At 33.8% G+C, this 14,667-nt stretch overlaps 1 long non-coding RNA gene across 1 annotated transcript in view; it reads right to left on the bottom strand.

The window, feature by feature from the left end:
• LOC141580408 (uncharacterized) overlaps window positions 1-11,375 on the bottom strand; it is a 114,206-nt gene extending 102,831 nt beyond the window's left edge. Inside the window, exons 1-2 of the long non-coding RNA XR_012512616.1 lie at window positions 11,196-11,375; window positions 5,917-5,964 (exon numbers count right to left, since the gene is read on the bottom strand). This is a non-coding gene — a long non-coding RNA (uncharacterized LOC141580408). The remainder of the gene's footprint in view (window positions 1-5,916; window positions 5,965-11,195) is intronic.
• Between the last annotated feature and the right edge of the window lie 3,292 nt (window positions 11,376-14,667).

Raw genomic sequence — 14,667 nt, 5'->3', positions numbered from 1 at the left:
AAAATGCCCATTACAGTATAATTGGCCCCATATCAACATCTGTCTCTAAGTGTAGATATGAAGTTGTGTCTACTCTGATAGGAATAACTTAGATGGTTTTGATAGGTAAAATGTTGAGTAAAATTTTAAGGACATTCTTTATTCCATCTAAAAGAGATAAATTCTGTACCAGTAATAAGGTTTAATTCATCTAATTATAACTATAGGCAAGAGTCCAGCAAAACCTGGCCTGATTCCATCAGCACCCTCACCACTTCCCACACAATCCTTCACCGTTTTCAACTGCTTCAAACATCATTCAAAAATGTAGCTCCTAACTTATACCACTGTTTTTTACAATAATTTATAGTGGTTAATAATGCTTCTAATAGTTCATAATTAAACATGGGAAAAGAAAGAGTTGAATCCTACTTTGTCAAACTTTAAATTGTTTTTAATTTAAAAACTGCTTTTGCATTTATTTTCTGATTTCGTTTTGTTGAATTTGTTTTACTTTTAAAGTATCCATTAATTAGGAAATACCCTTAAATTTTACATTAAATCTCTTGACTCTGTAATTCTTAGATTTATCATATAATATGAGCTATTCATAGCATATTGAACTTAATTATACTGCATTGCACTATCCTTAAAAAATTCTCAAATTTGGAATGTCTGACATTGACTTACAGAAAACACAGATCCTATTGTAGTTTAGAAACTCTAAAATAGCCAATCACCTTCTCAGGTTTCACAGTACATTGAGATCACGTTTTATATATTACAACCAGGAGCAATGTAATGTGTTTGACATTTATTTTTCAAATATTATAACTTAATTTCTTTGTCTTCCAGAAAAGTAATTTATTTTTATTTTCTTTTATTTTCACAGTAGTATTTACTTTGGATTTGATATTTTTAAAAATAATGTTTGCTCAAGGAATTCCAATTAGCTTTTTCAGCGGATGAACTGGGCAAATATGAGTTTCTTGCATATTGTGCCATTTCATTTAAAATCCATTAGAACTCCATTAATAAATATATTTACAATTATTTTTCATGGAAATAAATAAGTATTTTCAATTGCTTTGTAGTGTAGTAACAATTGTTAATAAATGACACAAGGTATACTTTGTGAGCAGTCCTTTATTTTGATAAATAATAAAACCTACAATTTTAGTAGTTAACAAGTATTTTTCAATTACTGCTTTAATGACTTAGCATAGGAATTACCAAGAAAATAACTGCCTGAAATAGAAAATATAATATTTGGTTTCATCATAAAGAGTGTAGTATTGAGCTCAGAAGTGCCTTTGTTTTATGTTGTCTTCTCAATACAAGCCAAATTATGACATTACAAAATAAATTCGACTGCACACTGTTTATCCCCATGTGTGGATAGCAGAGAGGTTTTATTAAGAAAACATCACCATTTTCCTAGAGTTCTGCTGATTTAATAACCAAATAAAACTGCTACATCAGACCCAGCACAGCGGCTCACACTTGTAATCTCAGCATTTTGGGAGACCGAGGTGGGCAGATCACCTTAGGTCAGGAATTCAAGACCAGCCTGGCCAACATGGTGAAAACCCATCTCTACTAAAAATACAAAAATTAGTAAGGCTTGGTGGTGGGTCACTATAATCCCAGCTACTCGGGAGGCTAAGGCATGAAAATTGCTCAAACCAGGGAGGTGGAGTTTGCAGCAAGCCAAGATTGTGCCACTGTACTCCAGCCTGGGTGACAGAGTGAGACTCTGTCCAAAAAAAAAAAAAGAAAAAGAAAAACGAAACTGCTACATTACAAGAATTATACAACACATAAAATACTTTGCCAATATAATTTTGATGTCTCAATGAATTAGTCTGCCATCCATATCTCATATAGTAACATTATATTTCACTAATATTCTAGTTACATATTGGTAGAGTATATTTTACTGTTAGTAAATGTGATCATAAAAATTTATTATGTTAGGAGATTGAGACATCCAAGAGTTTTTTCCATGGTTAGTCCTCTAATAGGGATTAATTGACTGACACTTTTTACTTTCTATAGGGTTAATGATGACCAATGACTAAAATATTAATAACGCATAGTAAGTTTTTACAGATATGATGCAGTAATATGAATACTGTCTGGACTTCATCTTTTATAATTTGGGAACTGACAAATTCAACACTTGGCGATATAACCCTCTGTGGTTCAAGTGTTGTTGGGATGGCAAATTTTTGCCATCGGTGCTCTTTCCATTTGCACATAATTAATTAGTAATAAGTGCGGAGATGGTATTATGACCTAGTTATATATCTCTGTGGATATCTGCATATTGAGATAAAATGATAATACTAGACAGAATGCATAAAACTAATTTCAAATGTCATTTAAATTGTGCTTTTCCATTTATAACTGTACTTGTTGGTGAGATGTATCTCATTAGAATTTTTTTAAACTGTTGTTACTGAATATGCTTGAAATATTATGCGTCATATTGATATTTTGAACATGTAGCTCAATATCTTTATATGTGAAATGTCACCTCTGGTGAGATTATTATTCATCTAAACAGTTATCAAAAACTATTTGGATCTTTAGGAAAAGCATGTTTTTTTGTGCTTACTCTTGTGTGCTTTAATGCATATTAAGTTTATTACAAGTCTCTAAATCACATACCTTAAATAACATTATATATTTGTGATACATGTTCCTTTCACCTAGACAAACTGACTAAATTTATGAACGCAGGTGGAATCCTTACTCATTATTTGTGGAACACTCCTGTTAAATTTGTGTGATGACTTGTGGACATAGAAGAAAATCAAAGCATTTGTCATTTGAAAGGTTAATGGTATTAAAAATTTTTCAAGTAGCATTTTGTAAAAAGGTTGTTAGAGATGGGACTGCTTATATGTATATATTTTATAATTTATGTATGTAAGTTAATAAAGTGCTGTGATTTCATTCAAAGATGATTTCACTGAAGTTCATCCCATGGAGAGGTAGCCTAAGCCAAAGTCTTAAGTAAGAGTGACTACACTAATGAAAATAAACAGAATTAATTATTTATCAGCTAAAGCCTCTACTTTCAGGTGCGAAAGGCCCCATGTGATGTATAAACTATATTTGTTTTAGTAAATACCTATTCCTGTGTCAGGAGCATGCTCTCAGTTTCTTTTCTTTATACTCATCTAAAAATGTTTCAAAAATTCCATCCTGTGATTGCTGCATAATTCCATCACTTGCAGTACTTGAAATTCTACAAGATATCCCAATTTCTTGAGTCACCTTATAAAAGGTGTGCCAAGGGAAATATACTTATTTTTGCTATTGTTTTGAAAATAGGATCTTACCAAATTTCAACAGAAACAGCTACTAAGAAAAAAAAAAGAAATTATGCTGCAATGAAACTTAACAGTTAACAATAATTATTAACCAACAGATCATCAGCACATTTATTTTTTTAATGGTTCACTCAATTTTATACTCATTCATTTGTTCATTTGCTTCAAATATAGTTAAGTGTCTACAGGTGCAAGTTGTTCTGTTGGTTGCTGGGGATATAGAGGAAAGAAGTCTCTGCTCTCCTAGAATTTAGTCTTTCAGGACTCTGGATATTACAACAAATATAACTCAGTAAAATATTTGGTTACAGTTATCATTTGTGTCACAAATGGGAAATATAGAGTGCCGTGAAACATACCAAAGGGAAACTTACTGGATCTATAAGACAAACTGAGAAAGTCTTCTCCGAAGAGGTAACGTTTAAACTAAGATTTGATGAATAATAGTTATTTGGGCAAAAAGAACAAGGGGATGGATGATTCGGGCAGATGAAACATAAATAGAAGGCTTGGACTTTCTCCTTCCACATAGCAAAATAAGCATAGCATCTTAAAAGTTCAACAATAAATACTACTATATGAATTGCTCTAACTTCAACACAAGAAGATTTTGTAATAGCTGTACATACAACAGGAAGAAAGCCATAATGCCATATAATTTATTCATCTTTGAAATCACTGGATTCAAAGAATATCTTCAAGGAAACATATTTTCCATGCAAACACATATTCAATTGTGGGACAATACATATGTATTACTCAGTGCTCAAAATTTAGAACTCCTTTGCAAGTTCCAAGATGTATGACTCATATATACATGTACTAAAAAAAAAAAAAAAATTACACTCTGCTCCATGGAATGTCATTTAGACAGAGTCGAATGAATAAACATGTGTAAGCAAGTTAGAAAATGCAGGTTCTAGTTTCAGTTTCACCAGCCTAAGGTTTTGTTTCTTTTTCCAGTATAGGTAACATTATCTCCTGATAGGGGCATTATGAGATTAAAATGTGTAATGTTTGTTTTGAATTTTGAAAATTGGTATGAACTGTACTCATGGGATATTTTATCATTTTTCCCCTGAAAATTTCACACATATTTGAGTTTTTCCTATCTTTGATCAAATGTCTTCCCTTTACTGGAAAGTTCGACATGTACTCTTCTTCCCCCCACTAAAGTTTCAATTAAAATCCCATTACTTTTTTGAGACTTTTTTCCACCGTAGAAGTTACTTTTTTCTCCCTTCTCCAAACTCTCTTAGCGCTTACAAATTATTTGGTGACTGGCATTTATTGACTTGTATGCTTATTTTATTGTGCATTTCAAAAGCATAGTATTTTGATGTTGAAAGGGAAATTAAAGTTCACTTGGTCCACCAGATTTCAGAGGTCAGGCTTTCCTTTGAGTCATTTCAACCCTCTTGTCAAATACATTTTGCTTGAACAGCTCCTCTGACAGATCGTTTGGTATCCTTTGATTAAGTATATATTACTTCTTGACATCTCTATGAGAAAGTTGTTTTTCTTTTTTTTAATTAAGACTAAATATGTCAAATGGCTTTTATACCTGCCAACTATTTCCTGATCCTTTCTATCATCATCTTTCTTTTTCAGGGCAAAGCAAGCTTTCAGGTATTTTAGTTATACTGGTTACTACTCTTGCCTAAAAATATTCCAGGAGAGTCTCCCTCCCTCTCTCTCTCTTTCCCACTTTGTGTATATGTGTGTGTGTGTGTGTATTATAGAATATTCATAACTAAATATATTATTTAACTATAGTTCTCTTTTGTTTTAAATATTATAATTCTAGCATTGCAGACTCAAACTTCATTACATTTTTGATGATCATATCAAGTTTATCTTATTTTATATTGAATCCACAGGTCTTAGTCTCAGGTGATTCTGCTAAATCATATATATCCATCATAGATTACTGCAATATCTGTTTTGGATATAATTTCTAGGATGCTAAATTATGTTCTGTTACTTCGGATGGTAGACAGTAGATTGTAAGCCAGTAAACCATAAAAAATGTTTATTTTCTTTCCTTAAACATACTTCAGACTGCTTACAATGAGAAGCCATTTGCTTTTTTATTTAAATTCCATTACATAATGAACTTCAAAGCAAATAGATGCCCATTAAACACCTAGGAAAGATGTGATGATGATTGGTTTATATGTATTTTTCATTCATATGTATGCGTGTGTAACTGAATTTGCATATCCATTGTGAAAATAAATAGAATCACTGTCCAAATGATAACCTGCTCAAGATTTTATTTACATATACGTGAAGGTACATTTGACATATTCATAATATTGGGAAATAATAAGACATGCCCTTTATTCTAAAAGAATTATATAAACATGAAATTCCTTAATTTTTCTTTCTATAAATGGCAAGGAACACATGCTTTTGAGTCACTAGCAGGGGCTAAAAGATTTTATCATATTGTGAAATACTTGATGTTTTGTGTTTCCAGTACAATAGTACATCTTAATGTTAATGTAGTATAGCTAACTGAGTATGTTTGACACATTATCCTCTTTCTAATGTTGTGCTTAGTTTTCTCGTGATATACAGCCATAGGACCTACCCTGTTTATCATGTGTTTCTGTCAGTGCTTCATTTTTGACCTTTCCTTCTTCAAAAGTTTCAAAGAGGTTCTACAAGGTACTACTCTTTTATGCTATATGAACTTGAACCAATCTAGTGCGTTTCTACTCTACTTGTACGTGACTTTCTCCTTTTATCTTATCTTAGAGGTTTAGTTTAAATGCCATATTTAAACAAAAATGTTTTTGCATGCTGGCCTGTTCCTAAAGTTCTGTATCATGTTCAGAACACAAAGATTAAGTCATATTTTAATAGATAAACAATGCAATCTTCAGCATTTTAAGAAAAAACTTCAAAAAACACACCAACTATTGTAGTCAGCAGTGTCACAGATAACAATATCTGTTCTACTTTAAAGACAAAGAGACTTATCACAGGCAATTAGTAACAAACCACACCCTAGAACTTCACCATTAAGGAAACTGCTGCCTCAACCAACCATGATTAGGCAAGATGTGGCATCAGAAAACTAACTATAGAGTTGGAAAATTTCAACTATATTTGTTAGTCCAGAATTACACACCAATATTACAGTCTCCAGTAACAGAATGAACCCTTTCTCTCCTGCTCTTATTCTGTCAAGTTCTAAATTGAAGTCTTGCTTCCAAAACCATTATTATAAGGGAAACTATACACTGTGTTAAAAATAATCTTGGATGGGCACAGTGGCTCACGCCTGTAATCCAGCACTTTGGGAGGCCAAGGAGGGCGGATCATTTGAGGTCAGGGGTTCAAGACCAGCTTGGCCAATGTGGTAAAACCCTGTCTCTATTACAAAATACAAAAATTAGCGGTCAGGTACAGAGGCTCACTCCTGTATTCCCAGCACTTTGGGAGGCCAACTGGGGTGGATCACTTGAGGCCAGGGGCTGAAGACCAGCCTTGCCAACATGGTGAAACCCCATCTCTACCAAAAACTACAAAAATAGCTGTGCCTATAATCCTAGCTACTCAGGAGGCTGAGGCAGGAAAATCACTTGAACCCAGGAGGCTGAAGTTGCAGTGAGCTGAGATCGTCCTACTGCACTCCAACCTGGTCAACAGAGTGAGACTCTGTCTAAAAAAAAAAAAAAAATACAAAACTTAGCCAGGTATGGTGACACGCATCTATAATCCCAACTACTCTGGAGGCTGAGACAGGAGAATCGCTTGAACCCAAAAGGCGGAGGTTGCAGTGAACTGAGACTGCACCACTGCACTGCAGCCTGGGCAACAGAGCAAGACTCTGTCTCAAAAAAAAAAAAGCAGAATGGTTTGCATCATATATCACATCACGCATTGATGTTCAAATTTACATGTTGACTGATATTGAAAAAAATCATGTATATTAAGAAATATCCATTGTAATTTGAGCCTAGATTATTAAAAATTACATGTTCACAACTTCTAAATCTAACTTACTTTCAATTTTTTCTCTCTTTTAGTGGGAGAGGAAGTGACCTCTCTGAGGGGAGCAACATTCTAGACAGAAAGAAAAACAAGGGAAATAATTTTGTCTATATTTCTAGGAAAAAAAAGATGAAGAAGAGAAGAAAAGGGGTAAAAAAAAATAGCACATATAAGCCAGTGGCACAGGAGAAGAGTAAATAAGTAGGAAATTAGAAGAAGGTGAAGTCAAAGAAGTTACAGAAGCATAGATTAAAATGATCTTGTTATCAAAAGGAATTTGTCTTTAATTCAGATAGGAAGCCCTTAGGGTTTTGAGCAAAGAAGGAATGAACTCACTTGACTTCTATGTTGAGAACAGATTGCAGGGAATAAATCATGGGTATAATAAGGCAACTAGTTATACTAGTAATATGGGAAAGCAATGATAGTGAAATGGATCAGGTTGCTATAAATGGAGGTAGGTTTTAGAGATAGTGATGAGTTTTCAATGTACATTTTTATGGCATTTTACATATTTAGAATTAAAAGTGGGAGACATTTCAAATTGTTTTGATAATTAGAAATAGATTTAACATGTTGGGCATTTAGTTAACACAATTTAGCATTCTTTACTGATCGGAAGATACACTGTGAGTTCATGTGTATGAAACAAAATTTCATTCAAAATTACAGATATATTGTTGGTCTGGTATAGAGGAAATATAATTTCCAACTTTTGAAATATCTTGGCTGAATTAAGCAATTTATACCGTTTTAAAGAACAAGATAAATATTCAGTATCTCAAATGGAAGACTTTGCTATCAAAAGACAATCTGCATCAATATCAGGAATGTGTATATGGATCTCCAAAATTTTGAGAGAGCTAGATACTAGAGAGAGCTTGAGTGATACTAGAGAGAGCTTTCCAAGAATTGTTTACTTCCAAATGACACTGTACAACTGAGTGACTCCAACCAATAGAGCCTATTTTATTGATGACTGACAGCTAAGATTTTGCACTTAATTAACTTATTTTGCAAGTCACTTTCATAAAATGTTGAGAGTGATTTATAAAGCCTTTATGATTTGGGGGAGAAAAAATCAGTTGGAACACATATTCATCTCCGTAAATAGCAACATTATTTAACTCTTCTACCATGCAGAAACTATAGGTTTCTAAGGGGTGTGAAGTGCATCTTGATCTACTAATTACTAAAGTGTAAAACTAATTAAAAATAGAAAAAATAAATATCCTTGCCACATAAACCACATTTTATTTAAACTTGGCACAGTTAAAAACAGGATCAAGCACAAAGAATTTCCAGTATGCTAGATGCTAAGAGAGCCGGTTATTGATAATCAGAAGTAATGTGAGGTAGAAATTCTATTAGTGATGAAGGCAGGTATAGCCTAGGATAATCCTGCTAACTAAAGTGTAACAGACCGCATGTCTCCTAAAAAAGAGGGATGCAAAGATCACATAGCTTTGTGAGGAGCTGCTCACTAACTGCGAGGTAACTGCGAGTCAGTGGTGGAAATGAAGAAGTGTAGAAGGAACCAGTTAACAAGAGGCAGTTAAAGTTTGAAGGTTTCTAAAATAATCATGGGTTAATCTTATCAGGAAGAAATCAAGAAACTAATATGTATAATAATATGGTGCTTTAATCAATTTATTGCAAGAAAATAAAATAATTAAGAGAAAAGAGTTTTTCATGGTGTATATGTACCACATTTTCCCTATCCAGTCTATCATTGATGGGCATTTGGGTTGGGTCCAGGTCTTTGCTATTGTAAACAGTGATGCAGTGAACATTTGTGTGTATGTGTCCTTATAATAGAATGATTTATAATCCTTTGGATATATACCCAGTAATGGGATTGCTGGGTCAAATGGGATTTCTATTTTTAGGTCATTGAGGAATCGCCACACTGTCTTCCACAATGGTTGAACTAATTTACACTCCCACCAAAAGTGTAAAAGTGTTCCTATTTCTCCACATCCTCTCTAGCATCTGTTGTCTCCAGATTTTTTAATGATCGCCATTCTAACTGGTGTGAGATGGTATCTCAATGTAGTTTTGATTTGCATTTCTCTAATGACCAGTGATGATGAGCATTTTTTCATATGTTTCTTGGCCTCCTGTATGTCTTCTTTTGTAAAGTGTCTGTTCATATCCTTCGCCCACTTTTGAATGGGCTTGTTGGGGAGGTGGAAAGAGATAGCATGGGGAGAAATGACAGATACAGGTGAGGGGAAGGAAGGCAGAAAACCACACCGCCATGTGTGTACCTATGCAACAATCTTGCATGTTCTTCACATGTGCCCCAAAACCTAAAATGCAGTAAGAAAAAAAAAAAAAAAAAGAGTTTTCTGACAAATGAGTAGGGGCATACATAATAACTTGAAAATGATTAAGATAGTTCACCTGTATACAGTTCACTTCTCTGAAAGAAAATTAGAAAGAGAAATATAGAATATTAAGGCATAATAAAGATCTTATTGAAATAGTTACTGCATGATAGGTAGTAAAAGGAAAGCAAGTGAGGTTTAGTAATTTAGATGTATTAAGCAGTTCCTTTCAAAATAAAATGTCAGAGGCTTAAAAACGTTAACACCATGTCAGGTAGTATCACCTCTATCCCCTGTAAGGTGTTTGATTGAAGAATACGTCCTCAAACTTGCTGTGATCAGTTTTCTCCTCTAAAAGTACAGATTAAAATAGCATTTACCTCTTGGACTTGTGGTACTTAATCTATATAAAACGTTTAGAAAAGTCCGAGGCACTTAGGGAAGATTTGATAAATGTTAACTATCGTCATCATTATTATTGTTATTTTAAATTATTACTTTATAATTAAGCAGAATCTATTACGTTGAGGATTGATTCTGCTTTCTATATTATGTACAGTCTGAATTAATATAACAAGCATTTGTTGTTTGCCTGCATTATTTGAGACTGTGTGTTAAGTGCCAGGGTAAAAACTGACCAAGATAGACGCAGTCATTCCCTTTAGGCAGTCTGACTAAGGACGTATGCAATTAAATTAGTTGAAGTGGAAAAAACAAATGCCTCAAGAGAGTCAAATGTGGATAAAAGTGCTTTAAGAATCAGGTCTTTTCAAGCAGTAACTTCAGAGATCTGGCCTGGTATTCGTAAAGCTAAGGAAGCTTTCATTAAGCGGTAGAAGCCCTAGTTACTGTTCTTTTCTTAATCTAAGTAGGTCTAAGGAAATATATTTTTAAAAAGTGACTGTGCGATAACACATTATGATGGGAATTATGACAGGGAAAACAAAAAGGGCGCTTCGTAGGAATCTAACGGAGCCTGCGAGTATTCTGGGAAGAAGGAGTGGGGTATGGATAATCACAGAAAAGTAATACAAAAATTATATTCTCTTAATTAAATTGTAGACCTATAATGGGAATATTATATTAAAATCCACCCTTTAAAACTTGTGATCTACTAAAGAAATGGAAAGATTGATTAATAATATCGAAGCCCTTAAGAATGTAAACACTGTTAGATGGTAATTGTTATTCAGGCTGCCTTGGACAAAAAGAAGGAAAAAAACAATTTTAAAATATAAAAATAATTGGGGGAATGAAAATTGTAATTTGGTACAAGAAATATCACAGTAATGCTTTATCTCTATTTTTTTTTTTTTCATAAACTCCGGTCTAATCAGGATCATTATATGATATTACCGTAAATCTGTCTCCTCCTTCCCCACTTTCTCTACCCCATACAGCAAAGTGCCACGTGTGGTCATAATCTGAATATATGATAGAGAAAGGAGAATCAGATCATAAAACTCAAAAAATAGAAGTCTTAAAAATAAGCATAATGTAAATTGAAACTAGATGTCCCATTTTAAAGATAACATATTACCTTGACAAATACTGTCAGTAAATACCACATTTATTTCAGAGCAGAATATCTTTTCTCTATTCCTTCCCCTCTATCCTACCTCATGAGAATATTATACCAGTAAATCTCAAAATCATCTGGAATATAATTTCAATATATGAAAAAATCTGTAATTTGTCAATAGTCTATTCAAAACTAACATTTAGAAAGATGGCAGCAAACTAAACATTATGTGTCAAGTTAGGAGCACTTAAGACATCATTTTTGAAGTCCTTTCTGTTAACCTTTAACCTCCTGGTGTTTAGATAATAATTTATTCATTAAACTGCTAACTCTCTTTCCAGCAGGATTTGCCTATGAATTTTTAACTGGGGCCAGACCTCCAGATGTCTTTCTCCTCCAACTAAATTCTCTTCTACCATTTCTTTTCCATGCTGCTCACTTTTTGCTTCCCAGAATCAGTTAGCTTCAGAGAGATCCCAGTCTGTATGTATGGCTCCCCAACTAAATATGATATTATTCTGAAATTATTCTCTCCACGTAAGTTCAGTACACATTAGAGCTATAAAAATATTTCAAGTTTTGTATAAGATGTAGTCTAGGCTCATATTTACTTATTTTTTTTCTCCATGTTAATTACTCTGTTTTTCACATGATTGAAGTAGAGTAAAATAGTCTCTTAATACCCATCTGCAATTCTATTTTCTTTTATGTTCAGATTCCCTAAATAGCCTCACAGATGATCATTGCTTTCCATAACCTCTAAGAGAAGATCTAAGGAAGAACTGTGAAATCGAAGACTAATGATCTAACTCTTCTGTGAGTCACTCTGCCCTCTAGAGTGACTGTTTATTACTTAATTTTACAGCCTAGTGTTGGGATCTGCCTTCAAGTGTTCTGTGTCGTGTCCAACACACTTTGTCATTCTCTTTCTGATTTTTTGTGATTATTGTTGCTGTTATTGTTAGCTTCCTGTGTAAAACTAGTTCTCAGCTTGATGATATAAAAGCTGTTTTGGCTGTAACTTTTATCTCTTGCATTTATATAAAAAGAAAATAAATATTTTAAACATTTGTTACCATTAATAAAGCCAGGGGTGTGTGTGTGTGTGTGTGTGTGTGTGTGTGTGTGTATGTGTGTGTCTCTGTGTGTGTGTGTGTGTACATGTGTGTATCGAGAGAGAGAGAGACAGACAGTGAGAGAGTGAGAGTTTAATCTAGGTGTTAACCCTGGGGTCTTGGAAAAGTTCCCATTTGAGTAATTGAATTTTTATTAACTCACTTCCTCTTGCAGGTATTTTTCATTTAATGCAGCACAGTGTTCTGTATTATTTCTGGATGCTAAGTTGTTGCTACATTTCTCCCGGTGGTGACTACATTTCATCAATGAATAAAGCTGTAACTGATACGTGAAATTATTTTATTTTGACATATGTACTTTGGAATCCTCCCCTATCTTAAAACAGATACTGGAAAAGAAAAGAAAGATGATAGCAATATAGATAGAGGAAATTGAGATATCTAGAGGATTCCTGTTATTTAAAAAATAGTCTTATTTCGTTTTGGTATTATCCCCTAAATTCTGTAGACTTTTGTTTCAGAAAATAAAGAAAATAAATGGATTCACTCATTTATAGGTGATCCATTTAGGGAGTCCTTGGGAAACAATCGCATAGACCGAAACAGAATGTAGTGGGAGATAGATATGGCATTTTATTTATTCATTTTTTTTGTCCTCTGAATAATGGCTGGTGACAACACAGATGTTAAACACAAAATATTACAGGGATTAATTCATAGCCCTCTAGTTTTCATCCAAGGTCATGTGCAGTGCAAACAATAAGTTACAGCCAGGCAGTCTGTAGTGGCAATTAAGGACCACCTAGGGTGGGGGTGAAGCTGAAGGTGGCTCTGACCCTAGAAGGTCTACAGTCACTTCAGCATACCTCCTTGGAATGCCTTCTTGTTCATATAAATTAAACAAAAGTGAATTTTCTCCCCTTTTGGGAACAAACAATCCATGCCTCAGATCCTGCAGCCTAAGCATTTCCTCCTTTAGAATTGCAACTGAATCTCCACTAAACAGCAATTAGCATTTTAATAGTATTAATAACATACACGATTTTTAACAATCTGAAGCGTTCTGCTTTTCATTGATGTCTTTTGTTGCAATTTTGTCTAATAGTGTGCCCAGGGTAGCAAAACATAACCAATTAAAACATTTGCCAAACAGCAAGGAATCTGGATAGTTTCAATGCTGCTCAACTAAAAATGAAAGTGGTTGTATGAAAATAACATTTCCAGCCAACAAGACCAGGGAACATACTGGCAATGTAAGTTGCGTAGTACTTTATGTTGCGATTCTGCCTCAGAACTAGGGTGGACTGATCAGTGTTACCTTGCTATTGTCAGATTAGAAAAACCAAAGCTGGCAGTCTTACACAGAGAGTTCCTGGAAGCCTCAACTCCATATGGTTTACAGAAAGCACAAGTATTCAGAAAACTGGGTAGTTTTAGTTTCGTATCAGATTGCACTATTTGTATGGAATCTTAATTAGATTCCTTGGTTATGTATTCTCATAACATATTGAATTTTTCTTTCAATTAACACAGCATATCTACTTATATAATAAAATATTAACATTGAGTACTTACTATGTGCTAGACAATGAGTCAGCAATTTACCATGGACCATATCGTGATTCATGATATATGAATCCAATAGTGGGGTCTATTATTACCTTTTTTATTACAGACACTGAAGCTTAGAGATGTGATTTGTCTGAGGTTAAAGAGCTAGTCAGTGATAGAGCAGAAATACAAATGCTGGTACCCCTGCCATCAGAGTCTATAATCTAGTGTATATCTTCCCGGTGCAGGGAGGAGGGATGTTGCCTTTATTTTGTTTTGTTACAATGTCTGCCTCAGTGACAAGGCTCTAAAATTGAAGAGAGAATTGTTCCTATTTGCTTCACTGCTTTCTCTCTCTAAATTAACATGGTGCTGGGTGCATAGTAAGAGATTCCTAGATCTTTCCTAAATGAATGAAGAGTATGTCTAGATTTGCCTTGTCAAACTAGATTATCATTGCGCTTTTTTTTTTTTTTTTTTTCTTGCTTGGTGTGATTTAAGTCTTCTGTGTTCCTGAAGGAAGCGTACAGAAGTTTGAGCATTTATTGGTGCTTTATCTTCTTGGTAATGTTCATTTGCCTCTAAGGATATGTGTTTATATACATGAAAAATGTTATATCTTCTGTTGGTTCCAAAAAAGTGTTTAGGGTATATGGTCCTAAGAATTTATTCTGCCATTTTTGAAAGTTCTTGCTTTCCACAGTTAATCATCCATTTCTCTATTTCCTAAATTTCTTTTTACTTTTTACTTTTTTGGGGGACAAATTATTCCAATTCGATTGCTCATCTGGCTATCCCACTATATCAAAAGACTCTCACCCCCAACCCTTGTATATATTTTCCTATATTTGAAATAAAATGTC

This window comes from Saimiri boliviensis, chromosome 11 (assembly GCF_048565385.1).
Source record: "Saimiri boliviensis isolate mSaiBol1 chromosome 11, mSaiBol1.pri, whole genome shotgun sequence".
Classification (NCBI taxonomy): Eukaryota; Metazoa; Chordata; class Mammalia; order Primates; family Cebidae; genus Saimiri; species Saimiri boliviensis.
The sequence above is the reverse complement of the archived record's forward strand: the minus strand, read 5'-3'. Positions and strand labels throughout refer to the sequence as shown.